Source organism: Equus przewalskii, chromosome 31 (assembly GCF_037783145.1).
Source record: "Equus przewalskii isolate Varuska chromosome 31, EquPr2, whole genome shotgun sequence".
Taxonomy (NCBI): Eukaryota; Metazoa; Chordata; class Mammalia; order Perissodactyla; family Equidae; genus Equus; species Equus przewalskii.
The window spans coordinates 25,360,180-25,378,750 of record NC_091861.1 but is presented as its reverse complement, the minus strand read 5'-3'; the positions used below and the strand labels follow the sequence as shown (position 1 = coordinate 25,378,750).

Here is an 18,571-nt window from a genome sequence, read left to right as displayed (position 1 = left end):
TGGTGTCTGGGGAAGCTGCAAGGGGATTGGGAGTAAGAAGTTCCAGATGTCAGTCTTGCGTCCTTTATCATGGAGCTCACAGTCCAGGGAGGGGAGAGACAAACGTGATTGCTGTGGAGTATGAGGAGCTTGATGATGAGTGGGAAATCACACATTTCCTTTATTACAAAAATAAAATGAGACTGTAATGAGAATTTGACCTTTAAAATCATCTGTAGAAATTAGAATATGAAGTGATTTATGTCTGTCTTTTTCTAAAGTTAGATATTTTATTTGCTATAAATATTTAAAGTTTCTGCTTATTTGCGCATACTGCTTAAAATGTTGTCCTAAAGTGAGAAAGTGTTCAGAATCATAGCTCTACGTGTCTTTGATTTTGCCTCATAAGTTTGTTTCTGAAGGTTGTAACAAAGCAAAATTTGTATACACCAAGTCATATTTTAAGTGGCCTTAGAAAACTAGCTTTTAAAAAAATTCTTGAGTGGATTATAGTTACAAAATTATAGCACTGGAAGCAGCTGCAAAGCTTCATTGATGGAAGTCGATAGCCAGAATGGTCACATCACTGGACTCATAAGTAGTTACTGGCAGAGCGGGACCAGAACCCATCTCTAATGCAGGTGGCTTTCCTGGGTGTGCAGATACTACATGAATAGAGATGGCCCTACAGGACTTCCAAGTGTCCTTAGGATTGGGGAGAGGATCAGTGAGGCCGTACTAAAACCTTAGCCTTTGTAAAGTGATTCATTCAATCACTCAGGACCTAAGTAGTGCACCAGGTGCTATTCCAGTTATTTTAGGAAAAGCATGAAAACATCTCTACCTTCATGGGACTGTTTTTATAACACACTAAATGTCTTCTCTGTGATTTATCTATTTGTTAAGCTTGTATTTTCATATGTTAGTATTGTTTAATTGCAGCATATTGGTGTGAATGCTTGAACATATGACCTAAAATAAGCTTTTTAAGAAAATAATTATTTCTCAAGTGTAGAAACCTTTTCTAGCTACTAAAGTTAACTGGAAAACAGTTACTAACTTCTAAATGAATGATGGATTTGCAGTTGATTTCTTGGTTTTTCTCCCATCACTAGCCTGTCCAATTCCTATCTTTCTGTTCTCAAGCTTTAACATCTTAAAAACTTTCACAAAATGTTTCCTGACTTAGTATTGGAAGATTTAGCTTATATTTACCATGTTTAATAGATTTTTATGTGAAAAAATGTGGAATCTTTGTTACCTATAGGCTGCTTTAAGGTGAAAAAGAAAATGCTTAAATTGGAGATACACCTGTTCTAAATGTCAGTTTTAGTTAACAAGATTATTTTCAGCTCCTCGTATTTATATTTTTAAATCTTCCTTTCCTTTAACATGGAGTGGTATTTCTATGATAATATAATTCTAAAATATATTGCTTATTTCTGTTTTTGTTTGTTTTCTGTTAATTCCTAGAGACATTTCTGATAAAGAAAATTGCATTAGGTTACAGAAAACCTTGCAGTAGAATAGTAGGTTACATTCATTGCATACTTATCCTGAATCCTCATGGCTGTCATTTATTATAATAGTATTAATTCAGTTAATTTGCATTCATTAATTAGCATTTTATGGTTTTCAGGTGGACATGACAAATGATCTCTAACAAGAATTAAAATAAGTAGGGCTTATTCTTTTAAGAATTATAATACATTTTTCCTACCTGGTATGTGGGAATTTGTTAAACCACTGTACGTAGATTTATTACACACATGCTTTTAGTGTCTGGATAACAGTCTTTACTTTTCAAGTGATAAATATCTGAGTTTCAGTCCCAGTATATATGTGTCTTTGTATACATGTATCTCATTATATAAACAGGTATATACATCTGTTTATATGTATTTTAACAGCTAAATTTTTTAGGCGTTCATATTTCCAATCATTTGACCCAATAATATCATAATTTAATGTTTTGCTTTGTTTGTATTTTTTCTATAATTGAAATTTGATTGTTTAGTTTTAGATTCACATATATGCTTAGCAAAGAGGTAAATTTTTGGCCCTTTGGCAGTCTTTTTCCTTGCTACTTTCCACCCTTAATTTTTTTTCCTGAAGCTACAAGAATGCCTGTTTTCTTGCAATAGTACAAGAATGTACAATAGTACAAGAATACAATAGTACAAGAATGTCTGTTTACTTCTTTGAGCTGACATTTACAGTGCTCTGATGTGATAGTCAACTTGTGGTCAGCAGCTTATTTATAAAAGCAGACCATGGTACATTCAAATTGAGACTGTTATCTAATCCCTGATTTGAATTATTTCTTTAATTTCATAGTGTTAGCAAACACACACAAATGAAATAAGACAACACCAGGGCCTTTATTATTAGGATATGGGCGTTCCTTAGGACATCCAAGTGCGTGATTGTGGGTTGCCTCTGGTAGGATTAGAACTAGAAAACGGAAAAAGCAGTCAGGGAAGAACGCCCCCCCTCTGCCCTCCTCTTCTCTCTCTCTCTCTCTCTCTCTCTCTCTCTCTCTCTCTCTGTCTCTCTGTCTCTCGCCTGGCCTATTCTCTCTGCTTGTTTGTTCACTGTGCATTCTGTAGAGTGACTTTCTTAGCTTCTCTGTGCTCCTGACACTGAGCTTACAGGCCCTCAGTGCAAACAGCTGCTAGGAATGAACCACAACCCCCAAATCAAGTTTCTTGTGGAAGAATGTAATCAGCCCACTTGGATCATGCATTAATCCTTGCTTCACTCAACTCCAGCCAGAGAAGCAGGGAGAGTACCACGTTACCAAGGATACTGGAGGGCAGTAAGGGTGAACAGGGAAAAGCCAGTCTCAAGACAAGAGGTTTTAAGGACTGTGACAACTTTTCAAAAGATTTCTACTATTTCTAATTGCCTTATAGCACTGTTTGCCAAAAAAATATATATATATATTTTTAAGTACTTAGAGGCTGGATCTTTGTGCCACAAGTCTGAAGCTTGGCAAGTTTAAGGTCAGCCTATCCTAGTGGGTTCCTGTTGCCTCCGTTCTAACATGAGAATTGAGCTACTTAAACAAAAAGACTACAGCAAAAGTAAGCTTAGAAGATAATATTACTGTTTGCATTTTGGGCAGGGAAACCCAGAGGGATGAGGCATAGTCTACTGCCTTTTCTTTGTTGTCTGATATTGCAGAAACTTCCTTGGTACATCTTTTGCAGATAATCCAATCTCAGTGCTTTAACTGAAATAGGATCCAGTATAATGCAGAAGAAACAGAAAGCTGATGCTAGAACCACAAACATACTGTTTCATGATGGTTCCAAATCATAAGTTCTCTTACTCCCAGCTCTCCACGTGTAATAGTATTAGGATCTGAGCACATGAAGATTTTCAATTAGATATGTAAACATTTCTAGGAGTAGATATCAATAAATATGTCAGAGACACTAATGTTTTATTCATTTGTATTCTACCTATTTCCAAAAATACCTATCTTACGAAGAGTCATAGAATAAAGGATTAAAATTCATTGAATTTAGATAAGATTCAAGGCAGAGAGAAAGCATAGTAAGAAGCTAAGGCCCATTCCTTTGCTTAGTAGGCAAAAGGAAGAGAAAAACACAGCTACCACGATTCATAAATCACAAAGATTAAAAAGAAAAGTTGTTCAGGGAATGCACCACCATCCCAGGAAATGGGGCTGGATACTGTGCATCCACAGACGAATTCAGTCCAAAGAGCTCATGGTCTGGTGCAAGTTCCTAGGAGAGGCAATGTTCATGTTTCAGGAGACGGGAGTTTGGTTTTCTATATTGTGTCTCTTCTGGGCAGTTTCTATTATGTCAAACACTCAGGTCATTCATACCTCTCTCAGAGATGGCTCAGTTTCTTAGCTGTTGCCTTAGCTTTCACGTGAGAGTTGAACTGCTTTAAAAAACTGAAAAAGGCCAGAGGCGGACACAGACGTAGAGTACACTCTTTTCTGTAGGCTCACTGAGCCAGAAGAGTGGGGTCACTTTCTTGTGTTGGCACTGGCCTCTTGGTAAGGAAGAATGCTCTGGGCCCCATTTCAGATTTGATTATTCGGATAACCAGATGCTCTTAAAAGACTTGCCACGTGGTAAATTCAGTTGCCTAAAAACAAGATTCTGTAGGGACCTGTGGGATTTGGTGATCCTGATATTTTGATGTTCTTACTACTGTTTTCCAACCCTCAGTTTGTATAGAGTTGAAATAATGACAAGTACTGTAGAGCAGCTTTGGAAAACATGAGGAAGAGAGACAGTTCCTTGGTTAACAGTGAGGCTGTCTCTGTAAGTTTGTATATAGTACATGATTAATTTAAAATTCCCAACAATCCAAGCAGAATGGGAATTATTATCCCTATTTTTCAGATTTAGAAACGGGAGCAGAGGGATTAATATATATGCCCAAAGTTCTACAGGTAATAAATAGCAGAGTAGGGATTGAAAAGCAGACTGATTCTGGAGCTTAAGTACCTAATCATTACTATTGTGCCTTTGCGTCGGGTGAGTGCTCATGGAGGAAAGGCAGTTAGAGACAAGGGTATGGAGTTTAGAGCCAGAAAGATTTGATTTTGAAAAAGGTACTAGCATTTAGCATTGAGCAAAACACAATATCCCTAAGCCTTACTTTCTACATTTGTAGAATGGTAATAACAATATGTGTCATTTTCCTAGGATGCTGTAGACATTATAGATAATTACAGTATCGGCCACATGACAGGCGCTCAGAAATTGGCAGCTGTCCATTTATACATATAACACATATCTTGAACTTCAGGTCTTCTATAACAGTGGCACCATATGACTTTTTTTCTCTCTTGGTAGTTACTTCCCAGGGTCTAACAATCTGCTAGTCACTAAGGCAGGGACCCTAAAATTGTCAGTCTTCATTCTAAGTGGGGATGACTTTAGATCCCAGTTTATGATTTGAAAAGAAATATACAACTTATTGTATTGAGAAATCTCCTGGTTTATAAGTCCTCGCATATGTCATTTTATTGTCAGTACAATTATCTAAATACAGAGTATGGACTTGACCCATCTCACCCTTAGCTCATCTGCTTATCCATTTGAGAAGTCAATCTCATTTATGTAAAGTATTTTACATTTCCAGTTTCCAGCTAGACTTGTGTAAATGAAATGCTGTATTTTCATAAGACCAAAAGGAGATTCTGGTAATTTAAATTCCAGGAATGTATTTTAAAGTGAAAAAATAAGGTTTCATAATCTGGGTTCTGTAGAAAAGAACAAAAATCACAATGTATGTTGTTTTAAGCCTGTGTCCCATTACTTACCTATCTTTGGGATAGATTGTGGATCTACATCTATCCCCCAACAAATAGTAAATTTGTGTGTTGGTTTGCTAATTACTATGGTTATTTCCTGTTTTGTTGATGAGGCTTAAATAAATGTCAAGGGTACAGCCATGAAGATCTCCCAATTAGGCTTCACATTTGTAAAACCCAGCCCTTTTCCCTTTTGTGTGAAGATGACAGTTCCTACAGCAGCCCCAGCCTAACAGGACTCCAGGGAAAGGATCCTCCTCTGGTTTTATTGAAAACAGGGCCAGTTGGGTCCAGTGAGAATACTGCCACTGGTCATGGTGCAGAACAGTTTTAATCGTGACTACATGCTTACCTTCTTTCATCCGTTTTATTTTAGAACAAAATACGTAGACTTCGTGAACAATGTTTAGACTAAATCTGTCATCTAAAATTATGTTTTAAAATAGTTACTTGTAAGAATTTATTGGAATTCTCTAACAATGAGAAATTCCTTTAAATAATGTGCAAAATTTATATGGGTCTAAGATACTGCTCTTTTTAAAATAATATTAGCTATTCTTAACTCATTCTAGTAGTTGTAATGTGTGTCTCTGTATCTGCATCACATACACACACACACCCCTAAACTAGTGAACCGCAAACAGGAGCTTAGCTGTATTACAAGTCAACATTAACAGATGGATGGCCCTAAGCAAGCAAAACCACGCAACACAATCTAGTGAAAGTGGAGGATGGAAGCTTTTTGTTGTTAAGCCCTATTAAAACCCTGGCACACATAGCACTCTTAACTATTTCATGTCTGGGACAAATAGCAATCCACTCATTTATTTTCAACCTGTCCAATTAATTATGTAAAAGCTGCATGAAAAAATATGAATGGAACGTTGTTTTCCATTTGTAATATGATGTAAAGCAGTGTGCCTGTTGATAAATACCCACACTTGGAATGTAGTCAAGACTTTAACCCAAATACAGTGTTGACAAATAGAAACATGTTTAATAGTCATAATTTCTGCTAAGACCAAGTGCTGTTAAACTAGTGGTCATTTATTCTATTTTTAAAGTATATTCACATACAGACTAATAATTTGAGATATGATGCATAAATAAGGAAGATATTTATACCATAAAATATGATCTATGTGATTTTCCATTTTTTACCCATTATACAAGTTGACATGCACACTTCAAATTAAAATTTGCTATCTTTTTGAGTCTTTATATATTTATTGTTTTATAAATCATCCTAATAGATTTGTGGAATATAGTACAACAGCAGTGAGCTCATTTTAAAATTGATGAGTAATGTAATTCCATCTTCAAAGAATGTACTTAGAAGTTATATGTGCCTTTTTGGCATGTAAAGACTTGAAAGTAGGGTGTTTCAAAGCCACATTTGGTTAAATGGGGACTTAGAAATCCCAGTATATAAATATGTTTTAGAAAATATGAAAAATCAGGTGGTTTACATTTTACAGGTAATAAATCTCTTTTTTTTTCCTTAAAGATTGGCACCTGAGCTACCAACTGTTACCAATCTTCTTTTTTTTTTTCCTGATTTTTCTCCCCAAATCTCCCTGGTACATAGTTGTATATTTTAGTTGTGGGTCCTTCTAGTTGTGGCACGTGGGATGCTGCCTCAGCGTGGCCTGATGAGCCATGCCGTGTCCGTACCCAGGATCCAAACCAGCAAAGCCCTGGGCCGCTGCAGTGGAGTGCGCGAACTTAACCACTCGGCCACTGGGCCGGCCCCTAAATCTCATATTTTAAATGCTACAAATGAAATTAAGTTGCTGTGAAACTTCTAAGAAAAGATAAAAACTTATTTTCTCTAAATTACTTAGTTCCTCAGCATAATCAATAATGGGATTGTCACACATAGTAGGATCGGTTTATAGTACTCTGTTTATGACACACTTTTCTTCATTGGAATTTGATGGACTCTGGGAATAAAATGAGTGTAATTAAAGATACTGCTTCTTGCTCAGGTGACATAGTAGTTTTCTGAAAATGTGCACTTGTTGGGATCTTTGGAAAAATACAGTCTACGGATTAGCTTTGCTTTGTTGGTCAAGAAAGAAATGGCACAGTTGTTGGTTTGCAGAGGGAAGTAGCCACTTGCTTATTCTGACAAGAAAAACGTGATCGTAAATCACAATGGGAAAGATAATTGTGACCCGAGAGAGGGGCCAGAAGTGTGTGTGTGGAGGAGGAGGCCCAGATAATTGGAAAGAATACTTAATATAAATTTTACCGAATAATGAAAATAAGTTTAACCAGATCATGATAAGCAAAAAACCCTTCATTTTTTCTTTTTAGGACTTTTAATTTGGCTCAGTATTGAGAATACTATTATTATGATCAAGCTAAAATGTTGAATTAGAGTGATAAGGAAATCTATTAGAAAGTTTCAAATGATACAGATTTTTTTAAATAAGTGAATGTCTTTCTATTAAAGGATGCCCACAAAAAATACTGCCTAAGTGAAAATACATTTTATGAATCTCTGTCCCAAAGCCACTCTTTCATATAGCATACATTTAGTCTGTACTAATGTCACTAATTTATAAAATTGATCTAAGTCCAATTTGAAAAATATGAGTACCATATTGTTAATTTTAAACAAAGTCCTTTTTTCTCTGTTGTTTTTCTGTTGAAATAGTAATGATCTCCAACATGTCAAATTTCATTGTAGTTAAATCTGTGCCCCACCACTGTCCTCCCCGAGAATTGTTAGAGATTACAAGGGTGCCCTCTAGTGGGCATTATGTAATGTTTTCTTTCCTTGAAAGAAGACACAAGATAAAATTTATAATTATAAAATTTGCCTTTCGGAGTAATCTCTTTTAGAAACACAATAGAATACACATTGAGACATTTATATTGTCATAAAATTGTTCAAGAACATTATTCTTTCAGAGGAATAATTCAAAACCAACTCCTTCTTTCAATAACTGGCCGGGTCTTCATTTTTAAAATGTTTAGCTCTACTGAACAATGCCTAGCGTATTAGAAAGACATAATGGAAGATAGTCTCGCTTATATGAACGTGTTCAGTATATATTATAAGATATTTTTAGGTTGAAATGTATTTCTTTAATGTTATAATTTTACTCTTCAAATTTATTGCCACAGAAGGCTGTCATTTATTACAAAGTCTTGAAACAAAAACAAAGATACTCAGTTTTTCCATTTAGTAAATATAATGAATATTTCATTCCAGACTTTACATCAGTATCGCGTCACTATTATTTTTCCTTACTATTTTCTGTTCTGTTTAACCTTGTGAGTTTTTCCCCATTACCTCTTTAATTACTTTAAGGGCTTTTGGTGAAATTAACAACAGCTCTGTATTCCAAAAGTACGCAGTTTTTGTAGACAAATTGTTATTTTCTGCCAGGCATTCTGGGATGCAGAAATGATGGTTTTCTTCCTGTTTTGTGTATTGAACTGCTTTTAAGGTTGGTCAGAGATCAGTGTTAGTGTTGATGAAAGGAAGAGCCAGTCTTTTCTTTGTAGGGGTTTTTGCTGCTGCCTATTAGTGCCCCTCAAGAGAGAGAAATTGCCAGGAACATCAATAGATATATAACTACAAGAGTATAATAGAATCTTACTATAATTGAATTGGATTTATATCTACTACACTTTGTTATATTTCCTGACATAGAACAATATAAAATATTAGAATAATACATGAATATTTTAACAAGTTAGCCTGTGCCCCCATACCAGTTACAAAATAGGACTACTAAGTGTGCAGCCTTCTTTGGAAGCTTTTTATGGTTTTTCTAACATTTGAGTGTAATACTGGTCATTTCGTAGAAGTCTGTTCCTTCTTTGCCTTTATCAATGTCTTTGACATTAGTAAAATAACACTTTTGAAACCAAAATATAACTGTGATTTCTGTTACGATTCTTGCTACTTCTATAAAAAACCATTTTAAGACTCTCTTCACACATACGCACACATTTATGTTTATTATATATTGATATGGTAATCTGAAAAATAAAATCCAGCTAATTAGTTTACAAATCAGATATTTTAATCCTTAGTTATATACATTTTGCAAGCATAGTTTATTAAGGTGACTGGGAATAATATGGCTTTGTTAATCAATGCTGACGTTTTAATTGTTCATCCCAGCTTGAAGAATCATCTTCACCTCAATTAGTGAAAGGAACCACATTCTGTGTTTTTGAAAATACAGTGGACTATTGAAAATTCAGTGGACTCATTGTGTGTTAAGAAACCTTTTTAAATGTTACACTATTGAAATACTGTCAGCAAAAGTAAAATTGCAAGTAGTTTGCCATTTATCAAAAGACTTTATTTTGCTTTGAGAATAAAATTTAATAGTCTTATGTAACTTCTTGTATTTATGCTAATCAATAATCTTTCAGTACTGAGAACTTACTGCAAGAGCTTTGTTAAAATTTGCATTTTCAAATACTAAAGAGAAAAAATAATGAAACAATGTATTTTAAATATTTATAGTTAACATAATTACTTGGGATATGAATAGTCCTTCAAAGTTGGCTTAAAACTATTAACTGAATTCACAGCCATATTGCATATAAACACAGGTGAATAATGAGACCTCCTGTGAATACATGGCCTTCTTTCCACCCATTAACACTCTTTAGTGACAGGGAGTCTTTACAATGGCTGGTACAGTGTTGCCATTGGATAGGTTTTTATATAGTCTCTGATCAACATTGGAGAAATGAACTCTAAAGTACTGTGTATCTAGGATGATTTTGATACAGTATTTTGCCAAACTAAACTTCCTAAAGGAAGTCAAAGCTACCTAAAGGAAACTTTCTGACATCAGTAAAAGGACTCCATAAAGGGATCAGTTCTGATTTCAAATATTCTGTCTCTCAAATCTAATATGGAGACATTTTTAGTCTAATTCTAGAATAGTCCCCAACTTAATTAAAATAAGCTTCTGTTAATGTAATTCGTGGTGCAGTGTGGACTGAATGAATAACACCATAATGGAAAGTCTGTCTAATTCAGTTCACCAAAACTACCTGATTATCTACTGTGTGCTGGTTTATTGCTTTCACTGTCATGTACCTCCTCTGAACACTACTATGTGCCAGGCTTGCTTTCAAGATCACTTACCTCCTCTTACCTTACTAAGGCCCATCATCTTCAAGGTGATCATTGACCTTTGTATTTATTCCTCTTTTTCTCTTCTTAGCATCACCGTCCTCACTGAGTAGGAAGACCCCATGTGGGAGTGTAGAGATCTTAGGCTTAGGAGTATAGCAGACCTGGGACCAGAGTACCAGCTAGGCCGCTTGCACGGTATTTGAACTGGAGCAACATACCAACCTCTCTGAACCTCTCAGCCTTCAGATCTATAAAAAGATGATAATTATGTCCACCCCATAGAGTTATTGTGGAGATTAGAGTTAGTGTAGTGATAGAATTTGTTCTTCCAACACTCACTGGAAGTTTAATAAATATTAGGTGGTGTTGTTTCTACCCTATCAACTGCAACAACAACCTCCACAAAAATTTAATGAATGCCTGCATGTTCTGGGAGCAGAAGGAGTCAGACCAGTTGCTGATATCCCTCAGCTCTTGGATGCTCTGTTCTGTTTTTTCTTGGGTGGTTTTGTTGTTGTTGTTGGCTCCTTTTTCTCTTTGTGTTTCAGTTTGGATAATTTCTTTTGTTTTTTAATTTGACACACATATATATTGCGAAATGTGTACCACAATAAGTTTAGTGAACACATCCTTCACCTCACATAATTACCATTTATTTGTTGCTGTTACAGTGAAAACATTTAGGGTTTACTCTCTTAGCAACTTTAAAGTATACAATACAGTATTAACTACAGTTACCATGCTATACATTAGGTCCCCAGAGCTTATTCGTCTTATACTTAGAAGTTTGTACCCTTTGACCAACATCTTTTCATTTCCCCCATCCTCCAGCCCCTGGCAACCACCAGTCTACTTTCTGTTTCTATGAGTTTTGCTTTTTTAGATTCTACATATAAGTGAGATCATACAGTATTTGTCTTTGTCTGACTTATTTCACTTAACTTAATACCCTCAAGATTTTCCGTGTTGCTGCAAATGGCAGAATTTTCTTTCTTTTTTATGGCTGAATAGTATTCCATTGTGTGTATGTGTGTGTGTGTGTGTGTATGTATACATATAGATATACCACACTTTTGGTTATCCACTTATCCATTGATGGACGTTTAGGTTGTTTCCTTATTTTGGCTATTGTGAATAATGCTGCAGTGAACGCAGGGTGTGAATATCTCTTCGAGACAGTGATTTCATTTCCTTCTGATAAATACCCAGAAGTGGGATTGCTGAAATTTAATTTCAGCAATTAAATTGGCATTGCTAATTTAATTTTTGAGGAACTTCCATACTATTTTCCTTAGTGTCTGCACCAATTTGCATTCCCACCAACAGTGCACAAGGGTTCCTTTTTTCCACATCCTTGCCAGTATTTGTTATCTCTTGTCTTTTTCATGATAGTTGTTCTAACAGCTGTGAGGTGATATCTTGTATCGATTGGCATTTCCCTGATGATTAGTGATGTTGAGCTCCTTTTCATGTACACATAGTTGTCCCTTGGTATATAAGATGGTGTAGTATTGCATATAACCTATGCATATCCTCAAATATACTGTAAATAAATCATCTCTAGATTACTTCTAGTATCTAATACAGTGTAAATGCTATGTCAATAATTGTTACAGGCATACCTAGGAGAAACTGCAGGCTCAGTTCCAGACCACTGCAATAAAGCAAATATTGCAATGAAGCAAGTTACATGGGTTTTTTGGTTTCCTAGTGCATATAAAAGTTATGTCTACACTGTAATCTACTAAGTATGCAATAGCATTATGTCTAAAAAACAATGTACGTACCTTAATTGAAAAATGCTTTATTGCTAAAAAATGTTAACCATCATCTGAGCCTTCAGCGAGTCATAATCTTTTTGCTGGCGGAAGGTCTTGTAAAAAATGCCATTATCTGTGAAGGGTCATAAAGTGAAGTGCAATAAAATGAGGTATACATGTATACTGTATTGTTCAAGGAATAATGACAAGAAAAAAACGTCTGGACGTCTTCAGTAAAGACGCAGGCATCGTAGGCCTTTCAGTCCACAATCGATTGAATCTGTGGATGCAGAACCCACGGATATGGAGGGCCAACTGTAGTTGAGAGCTGTTTGTATGTTTTCTTTGGAAAAATGACTGTTCAAGTCCTCTGGCCATCTTTTAATCAGTTTATTTGGTTTTTGGGTTGTGTTTTTTTTGCTATTATATGAGTTCCTTACATATTTTGTGTATTAACCCCTTATTAGATATATGACTTGCAAATATTTTCTCCCATTTCGCAAGAATGGGAGAAATTTTCATTTTGTTGATTTTCATTTTGTTTATCGTTTTCGTTTTCTTGATCATTTCTCTTGCTGTACAGAAGTTTTTTAGTTTGAGGTAGTCCCGCTTGTTGATTTTTGCTTTTGTTGCTTATGCTTTTGGTGTCATATCCAAAAAACCATTACCAATAATGGCAAGAAGTTTTTTTCCTATGTTTTCTTCTAGGGATTTTATAGTTTCAGGTCTTAATTAACCCATTTTGAGTTAATTTTTGTAGTGATGTAAGGTGAAATTCAGGTAGTTTCACCCTTTTGCATATGATCACCCAGTTTTCCCAGTGCCATCTGTTGAAGAGACTACCTTTCACCATTGAGTATTCTTGGCTCCCTTGTCAAATGTTGGTTGACCTTATATGCTTGGGTTTATTTCTGGGCTTTTGATTCTATTCCATTGGTCTATGTGTCTGAATGTTCTTAGAAAGTAGGTGGGGGCTCATGCCTGTTGCCCTGCAGCAGCCTGTTCCCCACTGCAGGCCTGCACTATCATGGAGAGCTCTTTTCAGTCTCCTGCCTTGCCCCCAGTCTTTCTCTGTGGCACTGGGTGATAGGGTTTCCTGATTTAGCAAATAAAATTATAGGATGTTTTCTGTGGAAAAGAGCTTGCGAGCGCGAACTCCCCTTGTCTCTGAGATTCCCAGCTCTTCCAAACCGACAGGTTATCCCATACTTGATCTTCAAGACTATTCGATCTGAGCAGATTTCTTCTTCCCTCCTTGCATCCCAGCTGCCTGTCTCCTTGTGCTTGGCCAAGGATGAGATCGATCGTCTTATCACTCCATGCAGGCACTTGTAACGATGGAATTGAGTTTACTTGGTTGCCTTAAAACTCAGCTCTCTGGTGGGCTCAAGAAATTTTTTTAGATTATCCAGCTTTTTCTCATGGTTAGGATGGGAGTCGACATTCTTTTGCTCCTTTTTGCATTTTAAAAGCAAGTGGAATTAGAAGCAAGATGAATTAAAAGATAGGATTCTTGGTCTCAAGCTCTTGGTAAGACAGTAATGTACTGAAAATGAGACGCTACCTTTATAAGAGAGCATATGTAAAGTGGCACTGAGTGGTAGAGAATGAAGTGAATAAAGCTGACAATGAAGATGAGATCTCTGCAGACTAGGAGGATTGGTAAAGGCTTCTTGGATGTGTCAGGACCACTTCCAAGTCTTCCCTCCGGCACGCGTCTCACCCAGCACTCACCTGCTCAGAAATATGATTTTGATGCTTCTGTAAAATCTGGTTTCTTTAGCCTAATAATAATAGCCCTTCATCAGCTGAATTCATTAGACCTCACCAATCACGTATCTTATTAATCCTTCCAATTTACTCTTTTGACCTGACAGGAATATCTGTTTTCAGTATCTTTGGAAAAGTGTTAATCTCTTGTCTCTTCACTCTGCCATTTCACCTCCTGGAACATTAGCACTCTTGAGCCTCCTGTAGCTACCACCTGCTTTAAAATGAGGTTAAAACTTGGCATTTTAAGACAGTCTTTCTCAGGTTAATTCTCAGACATTTATTTCTCCTGAGTCTCTCAGGACTTACCTACTGTAATTATAATGAGAAGAGTGTTGTCCAGGCAGTCAGGACACCTGGGTTGGCATTTAGGTTCTGTCACTAATTGTTTAATCTTGTCCAAGATATTTTGCTTCATTAAGCTTTTGGTTCCCTAATATGTAATAGGGAACATTCCACCAAAATTTGTGGTAAAGTCGATACTTCATGAATTAAAGTATCGTATGTGAAAGATCTGACATACTCAAGCAGATCAGTCATGAGTAAGTCACTTAACTGTGCTTCAGCCACTGCCTATAAAAATGACAACTCACGTGTTTTTAAAGCACTCTTCACATTGTAAACTCCCATGCATTTTTGAGGTATTGCCATTAGAGTTCTGCGTGGTAGAGTTTCTTTAATTTGTCTCTCATGTGATATCATGTGAGCATTCGTTATCATACGAGGAAGGATGCATAAGCTCGGGCTTTGCTGTAGACTTTGGGTGAACTAGTTAACGCTTCTGGACCTCAGTTACTTCAACTCTAAAATGAGGCCAGTAGCGCAGAGTGCCTACTTTCAAAAAAATTTATGTATTACAAGCACCTTAATTTTATGAAGTCCAGAAAATTGTATTTTCCCATTAATCTGTCTATATCCCTTATTTTTCCTCCACCCCTAACCCGGCTATGAATTTAAATTCACCCAGCATTTTGCCTTATTAGTATTTGCCTGCCATCTAGTGACAGAAACGGTGACTGCAAGATAAACTGACTCCTTGTGTGTGAGGGGATGGTTCTCATCATTCTACTGCCTGATGTGCTTTCTGGAAACCACTGCAGTGGAAAGAAAGGACATGGTGGTCTTGCTTGTTGTGGCTAGGCCAAACTTCCTTCTGGAGGCCTCTTCAAAATATGAAGTTTGATGGTTTTGTGACTTAGGCCTTTGCCTCTGTCACTCTCTTTCTGCGTTGCTTATGATTTTTCCTTCATCGGACGTGCTTTTCCCTCCCGTCTTTACCAGTCCATTTCTTTATTTCATTCAAGGTCTACCTGTGGGTTGAGTTTCTCTAGTAGGATATCTTCTCTAATAAATTTCATTCCATGCGAATAGCTTTTCTTTTGCATTAGTTTAGTATTTTTTCATGTTCTTAGTAAGCATCCCTTGCCATACAAGTGCTTCCTTCCAAAATTATATGGATTTTCACATATATTAGTTGTGTACTTTACATTTGACAGCTCCATGTGAGCTGAATTTTATTTTACAATTATATGTATTTAGAACCTGGTAGGAGTCTGATCAAGGACGTGTGACATCCAGTTCCCCATCTTATTTTTAAGTCTTCATATCACAGTGATGTAAATTCTGCTTATTTTGTTTTCTTATGTCGTTTTGCGTCCCAAAAATGTACTCTTTTTTTTTTATGTAGTACTGGTTCCCAAGAGAGTTGCAAGTGCTAATCACTATTTGCTGATTTGCACAGCCTGTATCACCAGTGAAATGACCTTTGCTAATGTTATCACCGCACCAGGTCTGTACAGTTCAGAAACTTCTAAATCCCCTTATTTGATCCCAGAATTTACCATTATTTATAGTTTGTAATTCCAATTCTAGGTTGTTAATATTCTTAGTCTGCTGAATGAACCTACTTATTAGGAATATTGCAATTTGACATTAATCATGACAGTTTTAGTGGTCATTTATGTAAGTTTTCCTCGATGATCAAAAAGTGCAATTACATTCATACAATGGAGAATAACTTTATAACTGCTTTATTATTTTCAGTGTTTTGGCATTTTCAATATGTATTTTTTTAATCCTTGAGAGAAGAGAACATCTTTTTCTTTCCTTTTATATGCCTTACAGCGTGGAAGCTAGTAGCATGCGTACAGTAGGTGCTTAATGGATGTTTGGGGAATGAAGAGATGCTAAGAATTAAAAGAAAAATGAGATGTGGCTACTACCTTCTTTCAAAGAATGCACAGTGGCAGCTTTCAGTATATTCTCAAATATTTGTTGAAGGAAAAAAGAAAACAAATGGCTTTGTGTTACTTTTAATTATTAGGGCCTGCAAGTCCGGGGTCTGTCCCCTGCCTACGTCCCCCTGCCATGTTCTCATCTCTCACTCTTTCCAGCTAGGTCTCCTGCACTTCCTTATAACCCTCTGTCAATTTAAATTTGTCCAGCCTTTTGCCTTCTTAGTGTGTATCTGCCACCTAGTGATCAGAAGGGTAACTGCAAGATTAATGGAGCCTCGAAGAACCCTGTGCACCCGCACAGGTTCTAACCGCAGTGCACCAATGGTTGTCTTTCGTTCCATTAGATTTCCTGATCGTCCCACCCCAGGACCTTTGTTCCCTCTTATCATCTACTTAATACCTATGAACCTTTCAGAGCTCAACTCAAACATCTTTCAAGGAAGGGCTTCTCTTGACCTCGCTGACTAGGTCAAATTCCTCATAGCAATCATAGTTTAGTACAAGTTATTGCTGTCATAATTTTATGCTTATTTTATGATTGTTCCATTTAATTCATATTTCATTTACTGGAATGTAATCTCCATGAGGGCAAGGAGCTCTTTTCTTGGTCATCATTGTATTCTAGCATACAGCACAATGCCTGGCACAGAGGAGGCATTTCTTTAATCTTTGTTGAATGAAGGAATGAATATAATGCTCTTCTCTGCCTCGTGGACACTGAAAATGCTGTTGTCAATCAGTTAGTGTAGTATTGTCTTCTTTGCTTTATGTATTTTCTCATCAGTTTTTTAATTTGTTTAAGGACCCAGCAGAATCTATCTACTATGTATGGAGGTGTTCATTTATTCAGGAAACATTAACTGCCTACTTTAAGGAATAATGTTACATTAAAGGGTAAAACTATAATTCTCTTGTTTTATTTGGCTTATTAGCCAATGGGGGAGCCAGTAAGATGTGAAAAACTGATACAAAGGATAATCCAAAGAACAGACACCTAGCCAGTAAGGAGCACTGAGTGTCTGTGCTGACAGACACCGAGACCATCAGTGTCCACTCCATGATAACTGCATCTCCACTGGACAAAATTCACTCGCGTCTCTGAGGACAAGAAGCATTCCTGTCAGTCCTCCAGAAGGTAGCTTCTCTCTCTCCAGGGTTATAAATAGTCATGCTTGTGACTGGTGCAGACCCCGGTAGTACCTGATAATCCAGGAAAGGAATGCTAGACAATACCCAACATTTCTTTGAAAGGAAACCAGTAATTTTTGCCCATTTCATAGCCTTTTACAATTTTCCTGACAGTCTCCCCACTGGTGATCATAATAATCTCAAAGATTATTCTTTTTTTGTCTTATATTCTTGTATTTGTGATATATGTATATGCAGATCTGTTTTATGTGGAATAATTGGTTCTGTCAAATAATCATACCAAGGCACTCTGTTGGTAATCTTCCCCCAAATAGGTTCGTGTAAAACTAGATACTTGTGTACTTCATGGACTATCAAAACTTAAGACTTCATTATTGGTTTTGGTTTTAAGGCCATACACACAATTCAAAATATACATGAACTGTGTTCAGGTGATAAAAGCTGCCTGAAAGAAACCACAGGATTCAGAACAGTTAAACTGTGTCTTTTGCTTGCCTTAGAGCCACAGTGCAAACAGGGAATGTCATGCGGATCTCATAGCTCTTTTATTGTAGTGCGAGGGGCTTCTGAACATCTAGGTGATTGCTCGGTAGGTGGGCAGACAGCTGATGGGACCTGCTGCAGGCTTCACGACAGGCTCATTTCTTCTTCACCTCTCCTTCCGTGGGTTCTTGTTTCAGTTTGTAATCAGCCAAGGTCGCCTTGATTGCATCTTCAGCCAGCATGGAGCAGGGCAGTTTCACAGGAGGAAGGCAGAGGTCCTTGGCGATATCTGTGTTTTTGATGGTCAGGGCCTCCTCCACCATCTTCCCTTTTACCCATTCAGTGGTTAACAAGCTGAAGGCAATTGCAGACCCACAGCCAAATGTTTCCAACCTGGTGTCCACAGTCTTCCCCTTTTTATCCCTTGAATCTGTAATTGTATTACATCACCGCATCCTGAAGCCCCCACCAGTCCAGTTCCAGCACTTGTAGATGTCTTGTCAAGGGACCAGACATTTCTGGGATTTTCATAATGATCAGCAACCTTCTTGTGAGATAGCCGGGCCAGAGCTGACAGCTCCCGAGTGGGCAGGCCCCAGCTCCGAAGCAGCAGGGCTGATGCTGCCCCCCTTGGATGGCCCAGGCCAGCTGCCGTCATCTTGTGGGCTTGTGCCTCCCTCAGAGATTATTCTTGATCACAAAAAGAGGCTGTTCTCATTAGGTTTGGCCTGATTATTTACATTGGAGCAACCAGAATGTTAATTAACCA

The 18,571-nt window shown here is 37.0% G+C and overlaps 1 protein-coding gene and 1 pseudogene across 10 annotated transcripts in view; one reads left to right on the top strand and one right to left on the bottom strand.

Annotated features, from left to right (window-relative positions):
* DENND1B (DENN domain containing 1B) overlaps positions 1-18,571 on the top strand; it is a 244,053-nt gene that overhangs the window by 213,754 nt on the left and 11,728 nt on the right. The window lies entirely within an intron of this gene.
* LOC139080660 (iron-sulfur cluster assembly enzyme ISCU pseudogene) lies at positions 17,948-18,460 on the bottom strand (annotated as a pseudogene).